Source organism: Chrysochloris asiatica, unplaced genomic scaffold (assembly GCF_000296735.1).
Source record: "Chrysochloris asiatica unplaced genomic scaffold, ChrAsi1.0 scaffold00167, whole genome shotgun sequence".
In the NCBI taxonomy this organism is placed as follows: Eukaryota; Metazoa; Chordata; class Mammalia; order Afrosoricida; family Chrysochloridae; genus Chrysochloris; species Chrysochloris asiatica.
This window is the reverse complement of record NW_006408685.1, coordinates 1,905,223-1,910,555: the sequence shown is the minus strand read 5'-3', so window position 1 is coordinate 1,910,555 and position 5,333 is coordinate 1,905,223. Positions and strand designations below refer to the sequence as shown.

The 5,333-nt window shown below is 41.0% G+C and overlaps 1 pseudogene; it reads left to right on the top strand.

The window, feature by feature from the left end:
- The first annotated feature begins 1,541 nt into the window (after window positions 1-1,541).
- On the top strand, window positions 1,542-2,439 carry LOC102827572 (annotated as a pseudogene).
- The last annotated feature ends 2,894 nt before the right edge of the window (window positions 2,440-5,333 follow it).

Below are 5,333 nucleotides of genomic sequence, written 5' to 3'. Positions count from 1 at the left end.
TATATATATTCTATTAGGTTTTGCATTATTTATTATGGGAGTATTTGATTAGAAGCATAGATATTTATTATAGTTATGGGATCTTGTTCAATTAACACTTTAATAATAAGATAATGTCCTTATTTATCTCTTATGATGGTTTTTGCCATAAAGTTTATTTTATCAGAGATTAAAATTGCCACCCATGCTCATTTTTTATTCCAGTTAGATTGGTATATATATATTTCTTATCCTTTAAATTTTAATCTGTTTTTGTCTTTGCATAAGGTATGTCTCTTACAGACAGCATATTGGGAGATCTTTTTTTCTTATACATGCTACCACTCTCTGTCTCTTGACTGGTGTATTTAATCCATTGGCATTCAGCGTAATTATCAGTAGGTATGAATTCATTGCTGTCATTATGACTTTTTGTTTTATTTTCGTGTTGTTGGTTTCTTTGTTCTGCATGCCTAACTATGCTGAGTTTATGTGCGGGTTTTTGGTTCTTTTTCATGTCAATTTCTTCATAGTTTTAATATTTCCATGATCCTTATGTATTTTCATTTTCTTGATATGTTGTGAAATATTAATATTATTTGAGGTTACTCTATATTCTGTTAACTTTTTCCCTCTATTTAAAACAGTCTAGAGAACAAACAAGCTGGTGGATTGGGAAGACGTGCAGTGAGGAGCTCTGTCAGCAAAAACCCATGATACCAGACCAAGCAGGCTCAGGTGATGGTACCAGAACTCTGAACCACATACAAAGGAGTATTTAGAAATTTGGAAGGCTTATAGCTAGGGGAATTTGTAGCAGAAGCAAGAAATCCATAGCTTTTTAATCCAAGATGCTCAGCTGCTTCCAGAACTGCCATTTTGGGTGAGACCAAGCAGGAGAAGGATCAGAACAGCCACAGATGCCTGACAGAACCATGGAGATAAAGGTGTGGGCAATTTTTTTTTTTTTTTTTTTGAATCTGTTCATTGGTCTCTCGCTGGCTGCGCATCTCCACTCTAGTGACTAGAGGGGGTGCCTGAGTGATTGGAAACCCCAACCCCAACCCTGGAGGGTTCTACACATGCACACAAATCATCTCAAAATTTAAAGTGACAGTTCCAACTTAAAACCAAATGGCAGGAAAAAAGAACAGCATGCCTGGTAGAGTAGAGCGTCAAGAAAAAGAAGACTCCCAGCGAGATGGAGTTCCTTTAGCGTGGCATTGGTGTCTGCCTGCTCCCCCCTCTCCCAGCAGGCAGTGTTGTTATTACGTACAGAAGAGTCGGTTCTGACTCATAGCGACGACCCTCTATATGGTTTCCAAGGACAGACTGGTGAGTTTGAACCACCGACCCTGCGATTCAAACCTTGCATTTCAGTGCTTATTCTACAGTACCATCCCAGGACTCCAGCCGTTAATACTGCCTCGCATTTCCTACTCGATGGGGAAGCGGCAGGTGAACTAGTTCTTGTTTGAGCCATTCCCGCAGAACTGCGGTCACTACCAGTGTCTTCAGGAGGAAGTCACCCACAGAATCATCAATTTATTAATGAATGAAGCATGACTTGTATTGAACAAGACAGACAGGCCAAGCATTTGAAGATGCTTTTGACATGTTAAGACAGCATTCAACTGGCAACCTTCAGTACTCTCCAGATTACAAAAACTATCTGGCTTTCATCAACCACTGTCCTCATGTCAGAGGCAGTGCCAGCTACTGTGGAGGGTTACCTCTCGAAGACCCTGTCTATAACTGCAGGACTGTAATTAATAATGCTGCGGACTACTATTTTGATGGAAATATTCATCCATCACTACAGAATCTCACTGAACACCAGTTAATACAACCTACTCTTCTCCAGCAAAAGGGTGGAAAAGGCAGGAAGAAGCTCCGGTTGTTTGAATACCTTCACGAATCCCTGTGCAATCCCGAGATGGCTTCTTGTATTCAGTGGGTAGATAAAACCAAAGGCATCTTTCAGTTCGTATCAAAAAACAAAGAGTGACTTGCAGAACTTTGGGGAAAAAGAAAAGGCAACTGTAAGACCATGACTTACCAGAAAATGGCCAGTTGTTGTTGTTGTTGTTAAGTGCCTTCGAGTCGGAGCCGACCCATAGCGACCCTGTACAGGGTTTCCGAGGGTGTAAATCCTTACGGGAGTAGAAAGCCTCATCTTTCTCCCACGGAGCGGCTGGTAGTTTCGAACCGCTGACCTTAAGGTTCGCAGCCCGATTCGTAACCACTACGCTACCAGAGCTCCTTATCCGGAGAAAATTAACTTACCAGTTCAGTGAAGCCATTCTCCAAAAACTTTCTCCATCTTATTTCTTGGGGAAAGTGCTCTTCTACTCACATTGTGTCCAACCTGATCAAGAATATCTCAGTTTCAATAACTGGAATGCAAGTCACAACCACCCATATGCCAATTACCATGAGTTAAGTTACCCTGGTTGCTAACTATGCACTCATATTTAATGGTTTCTTGATATAGGAAACCACTACCTGCTTCAGGATTTTTCTCTAAATAAATAATTTTTCTAAAATAGCATACAATCTATATTAGCTTTGGTGGGAAATTCTGCTAGTGAACAAATAGCCATCTCATATTTGGAAGTACAGATGAAGTCACCTTGCTGTGACTACTCTATGCAATTACTTTCTACTAGATTAACTAGGTCAATAGATGATTTGATTTATAGATTGATTTTAGCATTTTTCTGGCATGAACTGAGGCAAAAATGTTACTCCCACATAGATCTGACTTTAATGACATAACAAGCAACAGCATATTACATACATGTTTTATTTTAACACTGTTCCTCGGTTTCATAAACACCCATGGATGATAGGAATGATGGTTGCACAACATCAACACAATCAATGCCATTAAAAAGAAATACTGGAAAGTTAAAAACAAACTTTCATGGATATTCTGAACTGTATTTTTTCTCCACGTTCACTCAAGAGGCTGTAGCACTGTGGGACTAAAGTGATGGTCTAAGGAAAATGCTACCTTAATTCTTGTTTCTCTCTTCCCTTAGAGAGATCCAGCACTAACATTTTGGGCCACAAGGAGGTGGTGTTGCCCCACTTTTGCTGGGGCTAAATTTTGGAACCAGCTTTTTTTTCTCCCTTAATTGTCTGGACAAGGACCTCTGGGAGCAGCGTAGTGGTTACGAATCAATCGGGCTGCTAACCTCAGGGTCAGCAGTTCGAAACTACCAGCTATTCCGCGGGAGAAAGATGAGGCTTTCTGCTCCTGTAAAGATTTACAGCCTCGGAAGCCCTGTATGAGTCGGAACCGACTCCACGGCACATAACAGAACAGTTGAAACCCAAATCAAACCAGTTGATAATTCCGGATCACGGCGACCTCGGGTTACAGTGAAACAGTGGAAAGGTGGGGAGAAAACTTTGATAAAGCCTCCCTTCTCTGCCTCCCAAATTGTCATAAAGTGGAGTTTGACTCAAGGCAATGGGTGCAACTGTGCTCTATATGGTTTTCCGTGGCTGGGTTTTCAGTAGGAGATCCCCAAATGTTCTAAGGAACCTCAAAGTGGACTCAAACCTCCAACCTTTCAGTCAGCAGTCAAGTACATTGACCATTTGCATCAATCAAGGACTCCAGGGAAAAGACTGAGTTGATTGTGGACTGAGTGGGTCTGAGCAGTGGCATTTTGGTGAGCGGTGGAGCAGGTAAGTCCTGCCTCACTAGAGGTCTTTGAAAAAGACTGGTCTAGCAAATAAACCGACTCATCGTGATCCTATATAGGATTTGAACCGCTGACCTTACGATTCGAAGTCCAATGATGGTCCTACAGCACCAAACTTTCTCCAGCGAGGAACTGGGACTTAGGGAGTCGGACTTGGAAGTTCCAGACGTACTCTCCATTCTGCCGGCGACCCTGGAAGGAAACCTTGTTTCGGTTTGGAAGCAGATTTTTCTCGACTTGGTGAATGGTCTTCAGGTCCAAGACAAGAGGTTGAACTACTCAGCTCCCTAAAGCCAGCATCCTCCCTTTTTCCTCTGCATCCGCCTAGAGTCCTTACCTTGTTAAGTACTGTTGAGTCAGTTCTGACCCAACATGTATAAGGTTTCCAAGGAGTCACTGAAGAGCTTGAACCACCGACCCTGTGGTTCTGATGACTTTGCAGTCCAGCACAGTAGCCCATACAGCTCCACACCCTGCAGGACTCCTATGGATCCTTTAAAATCTACATGGTAGATTCTGACCAAATGAGAAATCAGTTTTGGAAAACTCCATATAGTCGGGGTTTCAATCCACACTAAACCTCAAAGCATTTATACCCATTCCCTACAAAGGAAATATTCATTATAAGACCTTAATATTGTTAGGTGCCTTTGAGTTGGTTCTGACTCAGCAACCCCATGAACAACAGAATGAAACACTATGTCATCCTGACAACTGTTACTCTTGATACCATTGCTGCTGCCAGTATGTCAAGCCTTCTTGTTGAGGCTCTTCCTCTTTTTCGTTGACCTTCCACATTATCAAGCATCATGTTCTTCTGCAGGAACTGGTCCCTCCTGATAGCATATCTGAAGTATGAGAGAAGAAGTCTCACCATCCTGGCTTCTAAGTAGCATTCTGAATGTACTTCTTCCAACACAGATTTGTTTGTTTATGACAGCCCATGGTACTTTCAATATTCTTTTTACACCATAACTCAAATGCATCAGTTCTTCTTCCTTACTCAGTGTCCAACTTTTACAAATACCATGGCTTAGGTTGGGTGCACTTTAGCCCTCCATTTGACATCTTTGCTCTTGAACATATTTTAAAGAGTTCTTCTGCAGATTTGCCTAATGCAATGCATGTTTTGAGTTCTTGGCTCTTGCTTACATGAGCACTGGTAGTGGATCCAAGCAAAATGAAGTCTTTGACATTTTCAATCTTTCTTCATTGATCATGCTATTTATTGCTCCAGTGGTGAGGATTTTTGTTTTCTTTATATTGAGATGCAATTCATACTGAAGGCTGTGTAATGTCTTTGATCTTTAACCTTTTCACTTTGAGAAAGCAAGGTTGAATCATCTGCATTTCACAGGTTATTAATGAGTCTTCCTTCAATTATGATGGCTCGTTCTTTATATAATTTAACCTCTTGGATTATTTGCTCATCATACAGACTGAATAAATATTGTGAAAGTCTACAACCCTGGCACATAACTTTTCTGATTTTAAAACTTTTAGTATCCCCTTGTTCTGTTTGAATTGACTGCCTCTTGATCTATGTACAGGTTTCTCATGAGCAAAATTAAGTGTACTGGAATACCCATTCTTCGAAATGTTATCCATGATTTGTCATCATGATCCATACAGTTGAAA